The sequence below is a fragment of the Notothenia rossii genome (assembly GCF_949606895.1).
Source record: "Notothenia rossii genome assembly, chromosome: 7".
Lineage (NCBI taxonomy): Eukaryota > Metazoa > Chordata > Actinopteri > Perciformes > Nototheniidae > Notothenia > Notothenia rossii.
This window is the reverse complement of record NC_136905.1, coordinates 10,913,573-10,928,067: the sequence shown is the minus strand read 5'-3', so window position 1 is coordinate 10,928,067 and position 14,495 is coordinate 10,913,573.

Below are 14,495 nucleotides of genomic sequence, written 5' to 3'. Positions count from 1 at the left end.
CCTACTTTAAACAATGTTTCTTTGCCCTCAGTAGAAGAAGAATATTTTTTAGAAGAAGAAGAATGGGAGGGATGAAACCCCCATGCAGAGCACACAGCACAAACAGTGAAATGTGTTCTCTGCATTTAACCCATACTAGTACCAGGAGTCTAGTACTAGGAGCAGTGGGCAGCTATTGTACAGCGCCCGGGGAGCAATGGGAGTGGCGGGGGGAAGGGAGATTTCTGGTGCCTTGCTCAAGGGCACCACAGCAGGGCAGAAGATGAACTGCGACCTCTCCAAGTAGCAGTCCACACTCCATATTTAGGTCTGGTCTGGGACTTGAACCGGCGACCCTACGGCTCCCAGTCCAAGCCCCTACTGACTGAGCCACTGCCGGACTTCACTATTCTTTGTAAGGTCCAAGATGCTGGCACATATCTTTTCTTTTAAAGATGCAATTATTGCGTCATGTGCATTCTTACTTTTAGTGTGAGTGTAAGCTTTACAGTATACTTTCACATCATTGACATCTGACTCTCTCTAGAGGAATGAGTCATTTACACAAATTAAAAGTTGAACCTAATAGTGACCGCTAAATGCGATGTTAAACTAAAAGCACAGTACCTTCTTGACAAACACTGCTCTACATTAAATGTTCAAGAGAATTATATTATGTACACTGGATAAAATTGCCTTTCATCTAGTTCTTTATTTATATTCATGAAAGCCTCTATTCAAGTCATTAGAAGGGTCAAAGAAAGAGAACAGAAAGAGCAAAGCACTACGGAATTTAACAGGCAATGTGTCTATCAAGCGATTTCACCTAAAGTCAAATGGATAATTCGACATGATGGTGTGAGAACAACGCTGTGATACTGGTGCCGTCTGTGAATAAAAGAGGTCTGGAATAAACAATGGTTTTCTCTCATTCCAACACCATGCCATATGGTGCCTCGCTGTACACATATGATACATGCAATGCCAAGCTCATTAAGGAAGGTAGAATATGCATGAGTGTTCTCTCTGTGGTACCACTTCATTTGAGCATTGTGATTTGATGTGATTAACGCCGTTATTAATTGTTCATTATTTTTTAATGTTATCCGGATGGACAGTGCTTTTGACCTACTAAAAGTCTGGTTATCCAGCGTCTTTGGCAGACCACATGATTTTGAAACTATATAAGTGAGATGCATCACTTTATTTCACTTGATAAGACTCATGTTGGCCTCTGGACCCAATTAGGATTTAGATTTTCTTTTGACGTGAATGCACAAAAGTGATCAACTATTGTGATTGGTAATTGTCAATTAGAATTACCTTGTTGGAGATTTGGAGATTTGGAGATTTGCAGTTTGTTCCCTTTTCTAACTTCTCTCTGTGGCGCCTCTTGTGTTCCGTTATCATTTGGCAAAAATGTCAAATCTGCTGTCAAAGACAACCCACAAAATGATCCATCCGATGTGGGGAAGACTGATTCCACTATTATACTTAAATTTTCAATATAGTGAAGTTATTACAGAATTAAAAAACGTGCTTCAAAGTCAACTATATGTTTGTATGTTGATGCAACACTACCTTAAAGTCCATGCCCTAGTTTGTAAAACCCTTTGTTGTTCTGTTTGAAGGTGATTTCTAACTTCATTTCTCCTAAAAAATATTTATTCAGCGGCATCCTTTACAGCTACATATCTCACACTTCCTTGGGGGAATTCAGTTTTCTTGGATGATGACATTGCCTATAATAAGGTTCAGCACGCAATGGCTTTCCTATCAAGCCAATCCTCTGCTGCGGCTTAAGCTGAGATGGGTCTCTCACCCAGTGGGTCAACAGAGATGAGCATGGCACAGACCCGACATCTATTCACCGCCAAATGGGTCGATGATGCACAGCCATGGGGCTCCAGCACATCGCCCTGGAGTGTCAAGCAGAACATCACCCACTGACGGCCCTGTCAAGGTCATCAAAGAGAGCGCTGGTCCGGACATGTGCCGTCAGAGTGAGAAAACCGCCAGCGTGCATGAGCGACAGACCGAGGAAGTCTCCATAATGGCAAAGACGCTGGAGGTCAGCTTTAGGTTGTACTGTCCATGCAGCAGTACACTTATCAAACATGGCACAGTCCAGACAAATATGAGAGAATAAATGTGAGGACGTGATATAGAGAGCAGTGGTTCTCAACTGGTCAGGCCTCGGGACCCACTTTTCACTTTGTCAATAAATCGCTAACCAACATTTTGAACCACTCAAATCCAGAGGTGGGGACTCGAGTCACATGACTTGACTCGAGTCACATGATTGACTTGACTCGAGTCGCATATTTTTGGACTCGAGACTTGTTTGACTAACATTGATAAAAGACTTGACTTAAGCTTGAAACGGATGACTTGAAAGGACTTGACTTTTTAAAATTAAATATTTGCGTTTGTTTTTGTATTGAGATATTACGTTTAGTTTTTTAGAAACGTGATTGGGTGATTAAAGCGCCATGCGCGCAAACCTGGCAACCCTCTAGAAGGTAGGAGTGTCAGTTAACATGGCAGCTGCTAGCTTTACTCCAAAAATAGTCAAATTTGGATTCAAGGATTATGTTGTTGATGACGGTAATAAGAAGAGAGCAGCGGTATGCAGGGTCTGCAGCATAAAGATCAGTGAGAGGACCGCCACAACATCCAACTTCATCCGTCACTACAAAAAAAAAACACAGAGAAAGGTACGTGAATGTGTTGAGTTTAAGCTACGTTAGACTTGGTTTCAAATCAATTAAGCATTGCAAAGAGAAGACAAAACGGGGTAAATGAACACAAGAACCGCCAAGGGATTCATTTTGACTGATACTGACGGGCTGTCAGGAGGGAGAGAGAGAGAGAGAGAGAGAGGAAAAGAGATGCCTCGTTTATTTCCCCTGTATTATTATCAGAAGTTACTGTAAACTTTTGAATAATGTAGTTCATCTACTTTTAGAAGTTTGTTTAAATGTTTTAATTATGTGGTTTTTGTTTGTAGAAGTGCATCATTCCTTGATTTATTGTAAAATGAATCTGAACCTTTTGATCTGTTATGATGATGAACTGAAGCCATTTCAAAATTAACCCAATTAAGCGAGTTTTAAATCGTCCTACTTAGTTTATAAGGAAATTATGAAGAGGAACAAATGAAATGATTTGAAAATGATATCTATGTAGGTGCTGAAGCTGTTGGCGGTTTTAGTGTTAACGGCAATTTAAATTAAATACTTGAACAGACTTTTTGAGTCCTAGCTATATTGTCTGCAGTTCTAGGGTTAATATGAATCTAATATGATTGTCATCGGTCTAAATTAGATTTCAAATAATTAACTGTGTATGTAATGAAGATCATAGTGTGGGTTGAATCCATTTTCATAACCACTGTAACTGATTTAAATGTGGAAACTGGGCTTATTCATCAGAATTTCGTATGACTTGACTTGACTTGCTTGACTCTCACCACAGTGACTTGGGACTTGCTTGATACTTGTAGGTCAATACTTGAGACTTGCACATGACTTGCACATGTACATTAGAAAATTGTGCTGTAATATATACCCTTTTCAGCATACAATATTAATTAAAGTGAAGTACAGTGCATACATCCCTAATATCCCTTCACAGAACTAAAGTATGCTTTAAAAAAAAGGTTTAATGAGATGATGGGATCAAAGCTGAACTAACATAAAAAGTCAGACATGCTGAAGATCCAACCCCAGACGGGGGATCTGGGGGGATTCTCCCCGAGGAGATTTTTAGAAATACTAACATATAAACATTCTGGTACACTCTGAGAAGGAAATAAATAAATCTATTACTACCCGACATATTAATAATATTTTATGCCATTGTTTGTTTTTCACTTTGTTCAGACAGCTGAACTTGTCTGTGTGAATTACTTTGTGGGTAAGGGTAGATAGCCCCCATTGTTCTGTGACCTGTCAATCATCAAACCGGGGGTCATATTTCATTATGTGTTCATTTTTATCTGAAGTTGTACCCATGGATGTATAAAGAATAGTTCTTCCGCAAAGTTATCCTCCGTGGGGACTTCCGGCAACAATCTTGATTCTGATTGGCCAGAAGACTCGAACAAACATCAGCAAAGATGTTTTATTGAGAGGATGATCACTACGTGAAAGAAGTTTTCAAAACCGTTCATGGTCTCCGGTACTTCCAGTCCAACGCCTACTGCATGCACAGGGTTAGAAAATCGGGCCTTCAAAAATAAATTCAAGTTCAACACCAGTCGAGAACCACTGACATAGAGGACTGTCAAAGCACAGCAAGTCTTTTTATTCAATCCTTCTGCTATGCACTTCATACCCAACACTATGCAAAACCACTCTAGGTTATGGTTCTACATTAGTCTGAGGCCATTAACATAACATGAAACGTAGACTTTCCATTATGAACAAAAAGTCATTTTCTTAAAAGCCACTCCAACATAATTGAGCACCACCACATACAACTGCTTCTGAATGGAATCATGTCATCAGGATATTTTAGAAAATGTCTCATTTCTTAAAATTGTCTATTTTGTTGACCCTCTTCCAAAGTTCATTTGCATTGTTTATCCAGCAGTCCAGCTGATTGTTATGCTAAGCTGAACATGTAGCTAATCTTAAAAGTAGCTCACAGTGTTGGGTCAGTCATCTAAATGCAGTTGGAGTCTCCCAGATGTCTTGAGTTCTCTTTATCTACTGTTTCTTCACTCATTATTTGCTCTCCCTTTTATTTCAATCTCATGTATTTCCCCAATTCCTTTTTCTTGTCCATATCTTATTAACAACTTTTCAACCTTCTTGACTTTGTCATTACCCTTTTTTTCTCGTCCCTCTGCTCTCTATAGAGCTCTCAAATTTGTGTGGGTTTTCAAATCATTCTCTTATTCTCTTTGCCATCTTCCTGTTCTCACCCCATCTCTTTCCATTTCGCCCTACGGCTCCTGCTCCCTCAACCTCTCTCATGTCCTTTCACATCTCTCTCTTTTCATTTGGCTGGCTCCCGTCCTCCCTCTGCCTCCCTCCCTCTCTCTCTCTTTTACATACTCCTGATGCGCTCCTGCTGGCCCCGGTCTGTCCGAAGGGATTAATTGATAGTGAGAGATAATAAATCTTCCCATTAGGCGCAAGGCTCCTGCCCATCGCTCATTATGCGCCCACTGCTCCTCAACGCTGTGGCCTGGGGTTTCCCCTTGCTTTCTCAACATGCACGTCTGCCATCAGTAGCCAGCAAGGTTAAACTCTGCCTATTGCAGTCGATGGCTACTTCACGTCACGACACATATTCAGTCATGAACACAATTGAAGGCACACACGTTCATTCCTTCCGCTTTTTCTCTGTAGTTTTGCAATACTCTGCTTTCTGAAGCGAATGTTATTTTGTATATATTGATGGTTTTGCTTTCATTTAGGTATTAATGTGTGCATGTGTATACATGTGTCTTTTGATTGTGTATATAGATATATATATATTGTGGTGATTGACATTATTCACCCACGGAACTATGGGTTGGGGTATTGTTCCGCACGGACATTAGTGAGTTGACCGGACTTCCTGTTTCCCCCGGTCTTATCTTCCCGGGCTGAAAGCTGTTTACATGTTGTTCTGATGTTAAATAAAAGTCTAGCTTGTACCTTCGATACCCCGCCTCCGACTCCCGTCTCTCGGCACTACATTGGTGACCCCGACATAAGTCTCGTAGAAGGATCCGAGACTGAACCGAGCATGGCAAATAACGCCGTTTTTTTCAAACTGCCGGAGTTTTGGGATACATCTGCGGCTGCATGGTTCGCACAGGCGGAGGCTCAGTTCGCCCTCCGCGGAGTAACTGATGACGCATCACGCTATTTCCACGTCGTTTCGGCACTGGGAAGCTCCACTGCGACCCGGACGGTGGGCTTTATTACATCTCCCCCTGCCCAGGATAAATATGCAGCGTTCAAGGCTTTCCTGCTAAAGACTTTCGAGCTGTCTCGGTCGGAACGGGCCCGACGCCTGCTCGCTATTCATAGCCTGGGAGACAGCAAGCCTTCTGACCACATGGAAATGATGCTCAACCTGCTAGGTACGGAAGAACCCAATTTTTTGTTCATAGAACTGTTTCTTCGGCACATGCCGCCGCATGTTCAGACAGCGCTCGCTAACACGGCTATTACTGAGCCACGCGCTTTAGCCGAAGAAGCTGACCGGTTCTTCCTGGCCACCCAGCGTTTTACCCCTGAGGTGCTGGCCCCGACACGCAGCGGCTCCTTCCCTGGTAGAGGCATGCCACCTAGCAGAAGCTCCAGGGCCGACGTCAGCGACTCCAGCCCTGGCCTGTGTCAGTACCATGCACGCTATGGGGCGAAAGCGAGGATGTGCCGTCCCCCCTGCACCTACAAGGAAACGGGAAACGCCAAGGCCTGCGCTCGGTAGTGGCCGCGAGCGTGGGCACATCCAACCGGCTCCTGTTCATCAGGGACACCCTCTCTGGTCGCAGACTCCTTTGTGACACAGGAGCCCAGCGGAGCGTCCTGCCGGCTACGTTGGAGGACGCCGCCGGTGGGGGCCACGGCCCACCTTTGACGTCCGCTAACGACACCCCTATCCGCACCTATGGCACAAAGACAGTGGACCTGTGTTTCGAGGGTCAGCGGTTTAAGTGGGATTTCATCACGGCTGACATCTCCTTCGCCCTCCTTGGCGCAGACTTCCTGTGCGCTCACGGACTGCTGGTGGACGTCAAGAACAGCCGCCTGGTGGACGCACTGACGTTTGCCTCGTTCGCATGTACCCGCGGCGAGGCGTCATTCAGCGGGCTCTCCAGCTCACTCTCGCAGGGTGACAAGTTCCAGCACCTTCTCAGTGAGTTTCCCGACTTGACGCAGCCCACCTTTTCCGCTGCCACTACCAAACACAGGGTAGAGCACCACATTGACACTGAAGGCCCCCCAGTCTATGCTAGGGCCCGGCGGCTCAACCCTGACATGCTGTCGGTTGCCAAGTCGGAGTTCGACAGCATGGAGCGTCTGGGCATCATCCGCCGCTCGGACAGCCCTTGGGCTTCGCCGCTCCACATGGTCCCTAAATCAGCCGGTGGCTGGCGACCGTGTGGTGACTACCGCCGCCTTAACGACGCCACTACGCCAGACCGCTACCCGGTCCCTCACATCCAGGACTTCTCTTCACACCTGGCGGGCAAGCTGGTTTTCTCCAAGGTGGATCTGGTGCGGGGCTACCATCAGGTTCCGGTGCACCCCTCAGACGTCCCCAAAACTGCGGTGATTACGCCGTTCGGGCTTTTCGAGTTCCTGCGTATGCCGTTTGGACTTAAGAACGCAGCTCAGTCCTTTCAGCGGCTGATGGATTCGGCGCTCAGAGACATGCCATTCATTTTCGTCTATTTAGACGACATCCTTGTCGCCAGCTCCTCCTCTGAAGAGCACCAGGCACATCTCCGTGTCCTTTTTGCGAGGCTCAGCCAACACGGCCTGATTATCAACCCGGCAAAGTGTCAGTTCGGGTTGTCCTCCATCCACTTCCTCGGGCATCTCATCAGCAAAGATGGAGCCGCCCCCCTCCCATCGAAAGTGGAGGCCGTGTCCGCCTTTCCACGACCGTCTACAGCTCGGGCGCTCCGAGAGTTCCTCGGGATGGTGACGTTTTATCACCGGTTCATCCGCCGGGCGGCCCACACCATGCGCCCGCTGTACGAGGCCCTCAAGGACAAGTCCCCCGGCCAGGTCATAGACTGGACGGCTGAAAGGGAAGCTGCTTTCGATGCCACCAAAGCCGCCCTGAGCGAAGCCGCCATGTTGGCTCACCCGTCACACAGGGCCCCCATCGCTATCACCACCGACGCGTCTGACTACGCTGTGGGCGCGGTGCATGAACAATGGGTCGACGGCGCCTGGCAACCGCTTGCCTTTTTCAGCCGCCAGTTGACTCCCAGGGAGCGCAAGTACAGCGCTTTCGACAGGGAACTCCTTGGTCTCTATTTGGCTGTTCGCCACTTCCGTTTCCTGCTGGAAGGCCGGGAGTTTGTGGCGTTCGTGGATCACAAGCCTTCTGCATGTCCAAGGTGGCCGAGCCGTGGTCCGCCCGACAGCAACGCCAGCTTTCGTACATCTCCGAGTACACCACGGACATACGACACATCGCTGGCAAGGCTAACGTGGTCGCGGACTGCCTCTCCAGAGCGGTCATCGGAGCTGTGCAGCTGGGCCTCGATTACCTCCGCATGGGCGCTGACCAGGCCTCTGACCACGGGGTCCAGACCCTCAAGGCCTCGGTCACGGGATTGCGACTGGAGGAGGTCACGGTCGGTGACTCGGGCGCGAAGCTGTGGTGTGACATCTCCACGGGCCAGCCTCGACCGCTAGTCCCTACGGACTGGCGCCGACCCGTTTTTGAGGCGGTTCACAATCTTTCCCACCCCGGTAGGAAACCGTCCGTGAAGTTGGTGTCGCAGAAGTTCGTGTGGCAGGGGCTTAAGAAGGACGTGAAGTCCTGGGTCGACGCATGCGTGGCTTGTCAACGGGCTAAAGTCCACCGCCATACTAGGGCCCCTTTTGAACTGTTTGCGGTTCCTGAGAGGAGGTTTGACCATGTCAATGTCGACCTCGTAGGTCCGCTTCCCCCCTCTCACGGTTTCACCTACCTGTTTACGATGGTGGACAGGACGACCCGCTGGCCCGAGGCCGTTCCCCTCACCTCGACGTCAGCTTCCGACGTCGCCCGCGCTTTCATCGGCACGTGGGTGGCGCGCTTCGGGACCCCGTCTGACCTCTCCTCTGACCGCGGTTCTCAGTTCACCTCGGAGCTGTGGAACGCTGTTGCTGTGGGTTTGGGGGTCAAGCTGCACCGCACCACCGCATATCACCCCCAGGCTAACGGATTGTGTGAGCGGTTTCACCGATCCATGAAGGCGTCACTGCGTGCCGGATTGACAGACGGCAACTGGGTGGATAAGCTCCCGTGGGTTATGCTCGGCCTCAGGTGTGCCCCCAAGGAAGACCTGCAGTCCTCGTCGGCGGAGCTCGTCTATGGCCAGACGCTACGGGTCCCCGGGGAATTCATTCCCACCGCCACTGTGCCCTGGTCTGCAGCCGGGCAGCGCTCCTCCCTGCTGGAGACCGCCGGGACATTCACGCCCGTCCCCACGTCGCAGCACAGCAACCCAGCTTTCCGGGTGTCCCCCGGATTACGGTCGGCGGATTTCGTTTTTATTCGCCACGACGCTCACCGCGGTACCCTGCGCCCCCCTTACGACGGTCCGTTCAGGGTCATACGTCACGGGGACAAGAGCCTGGTGGTGGACGTTGGTGGCAGGCCTGAGACTGTGTCCGTTGATCGGATTAAGCCTGCTCACGTGGACGTTTCCAGGCCGTTGGAGTTGGCTCTGCCCCCACGTCGGGGCCGCCCTCCCATGTCCCGCCCCCCACCCCCTGTGGGGATGCCCTCGCCCTCGTTGGCGCCCCTGCCCCTGCCCTCACCTGCGGCCCCGCCCTCCTCAGCCCCTGTGGTCCGTACGCGCCGGGGTCGGGCGGTACTTCCTCCCAGGCGCGAGGGTTTTGACTATGGGTGAATTCTGGGGGGGCTTGTGTGGTGATTGACATTATTCACCCACGGAACTATGGGTTGGGGTATTGTTCCGCACGGACATTAGTGAGTTGACCGGACTTCCTGTTTCCCCCGGTCTTATCTTCCCGGGCTGAAAGCTGTTTACATGTTGTTCTGATGTTAAATAAAAGTCTAGCTTGTACCTTCGATACCCCGCCTCCGACTCCCGTCTCTCGGCACTACAATATATATATATATATATATATATATATTTGCATACATATTTTTATATATTTGTTTTTATATTCGGGATTGTGGGAAACGGTATTTCGATCTCTCTGTCTGTACACACAAACTGAAAGATTGACAATAAAGTTTACTTTGACTTTCTACATGGACCTGAGTGGCCTTACATCCAGCTGTTGCATGCTTGCTGTTTCTATACATGTATATTTGTATATTCAAAATGTAAAAAAGAATCCTTGCTTTTTAAAAAGGCTCCTTTTGGTTTCTTCTTATAAGGCAGTGTATGTTACCTCGGAAAGGTTTCATGGTTCTGAATAACTTTGTGTACCTGTCCCTGAGACACTTTTGAGAGACCTTTTAGATGTTCAGCCTTCAAAGGTTCCTTCATTTCTTTTTTTGGTCACAGAGAGCTGCCGTATGCATTAGTCTGTTTTGAAGTTACCGAACTGTATTATGCTACCTACCCAGGCAGCTGTTTGCTCATCTCTTCTTAGTATCTAAATCATGTCATTGTTAGTTTTGTAGCATAATCTGTTTTGCTTTGTTTGACCTTAGTAAATGTGGCAACAAACATTGTCAATATTAATCATGCTTATTAACCAAGGCGTGTGTTTACCATGTCTATGTGCCCCTTCAATTTGACTTTCAGTCACATAATGCTGCTCCCAAATTGAAAACACAAAATTGTTTGGCATTCAATAATAGGATCAGCAGGATATTTTTTAAACAAAACCTTGCTGCACATTGCTTGTTATGTGTACTTTGTGCACAATAGGATATTTAATCTGAATACAAGCGGTGCACAATTTGGGATTCTTAGTTTTCTTCAATGATTCTAAAATTGTTATTATGGTCCATTACATGTGCTTGCTTTTAATGATTCACTGTGCTTTTGATGTTCATTGGCCGTACCTTATATTTAGATAGTGCTGTGATCCCTGCTCTCATTGATCAAATCTAATCCACATTAATCTAAATGTATCATGTTGCTATGATCCGGTAATAAATGGTAATGCTACATTTAGCCTAAAAACCTAATAATTGCTTGATTGTAAGAATCTAATTGGAAGGCGAACATAGTGATGGTAAATATCCAACTATAAGGAACTCACATTTCACGTCACAATGCCAAATGTTGATGTTTTTTTGCATGGTTCAAGCTTCTTCCTTCGGGCCGGAGGTTACTTGTCCCAAGGAGTAGAACGAAGCGGTATAAAAACAGTTTTATCCCAGCAGCTATTGCACAAATTAACATATCATACACTCTTAGCCCGGCTTAGTTGACTTTACTAGAAATTCGCGTGGAAACGCGTTGCCTTAAACCACTTAAGTTTTTACACAAGCAAGAAACTTAACAGGTTAAGTTAATAGGATAAATAGGACTAAATAGGATTATTGCAATGCACATTTCAGCTAAATAGTGCAAACAACTCATTTGCTTTAGTAATGACAGTCTTTTTACAAAACATGAACGGCTTTATTAATGACAGCTTAACATTTTAATTTCAATAAAATCCGGGTTTAGAGTGTAGGAGCGTCACACAGATGCCTATTCTTATTTATTTATTTAATTGTGAATTTTGAATGTCCATGTTTGTTTTCCTTCTTAAAATGTTTTTTAAATATTTTTGAGATTTGGTTGAGCAGGGTATACTTGTACTTTTACTAGTCCTTTTATTAGAGATGTGTATGTTGTTTGTGTTTATTTTTAGTGTCAGGATGGAACGCTTGTCTTTTTCTCTGCAAACATAATCTACCTACGGGTACAAATACATAACCTAACCTAATGGTGACAAAACGCCAATCAATCAGTAGGGGAGATACAGTTTGTATTTTTTATTTAAAATGTCATATAACCCATACAGCAAACTGTACATTTGAATTATTCACAATGTGTTAAAAAGAAAATAATTCAACACCTTTTCTATAATATTTAGATTAATGTCCCCATGTTCTACTCGGATGTCAGTCTTTCTAATGTTCTCTTAACACATACAGTTACTAGGAAAACAAAATCGTTTTTTCCCCCCTGTTTTTTTACAAAACCTTACAAAAACTATATTCATAGAAATTCTGCATGTCAACAAAGAAAACCCTGGTTGGTACCAACATATTTATCGTATTGTTCGAGAGGTTTTCTGCCAAATAATATAAGCTGTGCAACTAAAAAGAAAGGTATACATAAAAAGGCATACTGTTGTGACTGCTGGAAAATCTAAACTCATAATCACACACTTCTAATGGAACACAGGATATGTAGCTTACATTTTGAATTACTTTTCTCTCACATTTCATACAATTTTTGTGTAAAATGACATTATTATTCACATTAATTTATAAAAAAGATGTATATATTCAGTAACCAAACTGACTGAATCAGCCAAATCCGAAACCCTGTTGTAATTCCAACAAATTTTGATTATAATGAATTTTTCAATTATTTTCACATATTACTGAGGTGACATACAAGCAAACTTGAGTCTTTGAATCACCTCCATGGAAAGCTACAGTACACATGAGGGTAACAGCAATGTCTTGTAACCACGAGTCAGCCGCGGCCAAAGACAAGGTCCTAATTGGGATTTTAAGAGCAGTAAAGGTCCAGTTACACAAGATAAACCCTAATTCTCCTTATTCTAAGAGTGTCCCCTAAATTCTTTCCATTTCACGTTCGCCTTGTAGAAATATCGGTCATCATAAACGAGGATTTACATACAGTTTTCCAACTGGATGATAGTTATCCAATATACTATTATATAATGCATTTCCATTAAATAAATAAAAAAGGTTTAGGGCTGTGGAACCGGGGTAAAGTGAGGAAGTAGGTTAAAGTGACCTCTCTAATGAAATAAATAGCATCTAGAACATATTTGACTGTGAACAGAATTCATTTATAACAGTATAAATTTAGCAAAATACATTTTATCCTGCTGATCTTATCTACATACTCTACTCTGCAGAAGGGAATCAATAGACAATTATACAGTGGATCTCTACCAAACCAATGCTAACTTTTACAGATTGGACTTTCCTTGGATTATAGATAAGTGTTTTTTTGACTCGACGTATCGACAACGTAAACCTCACAGAGGTTCGCTGGTCGTTCGGCCCCCAGCTGACAGACTCCTCAATCTTCTTACGGCATGACATTTGCTGAAGATATACACTTACTCAAAAGGCATGAAAGTCAACATGACCACACAAAATCATCATATCTTATCTATTCATCACATTATCGTTCAGCATTTTCAACACATATAGATTTATTCTGTTCACGTTGGGAAATTAAACAGAAAAAGCTTGTGACTTCCAAGTTCTGAGATAACCTTCAAAATGTGTTCACAGTTAAAACCAAACCCTCTCAATCAGTTTCATGATGCTACACAATCTGTTCCCTGCCAAAAAGCATTAATCACACAAATGTAAGAAACTGTTCAAACAAGTTTTCAGAAGTAGTTTGTTTGGATGTTTAATAATCCCTTAGCCGCACTTGAATGTTGTTTTATGGATATGGCACCAATAAATGTACATTTAATACAAAACAAAAAAAGTGTGGAGGTCACAGTCTCTAATCTTTTTGTCTCTGTGACTTAAATATATTTTTCTGTGTATTTATAAGTGCAGACCTGTTACCATTTGATCAAAGATTAACAAAACAAATGTTTAAAATGTGTTTATATTCTCAGTATTTACCAGATTTTTGGAAATCAAGATCGTCGTTTGTTGTGTTTAGGAGAGATGTTCTATTTTGAAATCCTTTTTTTTGTTATGCTTCCTATGCCAATATTGTTGTCAACAATAATTTGAGATGGCAAGTAAAATACACTGCCACAATTCACATTTGCTTTGTATTAATATTGCCTTGCATGGTTGGAAAAACTGCTCCCCTTAGTCCCATTTAAACCATTCATATTGACTTTGCATTGAACACAATATTAGCGCTCTATTAAAAACAAAGTGAGAAGGAACTGGCCTGAACTGTACTGAACCTAGATATGATGAATATTCAAATCTTTGGCAATCAATATTTTATCTAATTTCATGATGTTAAAACTCCTTTTGACATAGAATGTACTTTTGCTGAAATCAATCTCTGCATTTATAATGAATTGCTTGTGTGTTACAATATAGTTAATCAACTCCAACAGTTTGGACTCTCCATGGGTTTCCAACAGCAGCGATACTGCAGATACCTTTCCAGCAAACCAAAACATCTCGTCTCATGACCTGTAGCCTATGACTCAAAGATAACCATTGAAGCCTCGAAAAGGTAACATGATTTACTGCCATCAAAAGCCATTGGAAAGCTTGTATAAAACCGGATGAAAGTAGGAACTTGTTTAATCATTTAATTGTGGGGCAAAACTGATCACCAACTAAAACTGCTCTTTGTCCTCCATGTATATCTGTAATTTATTGCCATTCTTAACGCCGCCTTTCTTCTTGCTTTTGTCCGTATTTCGTGAGTCTTTTCACTGTTTCCTTGAACAGTCTATATTTTTCTTGTGTTTCTGTGTTGCGCACGTAAACATCAGACTTGAAACCGATCATTTGGATAAACCGATTTCCCCCAGCCTCTTGCAAATATTACTTTTACCTCTTGTGGTTTAGAATACAGTCGTGAATGTTGTCATACCTGTGTGGCTGAGGCTGCCATTTTGAGATGCCCATGTTTAGTTAGTGTCCCCATGTCATTGTGGTTAATGGTGAAT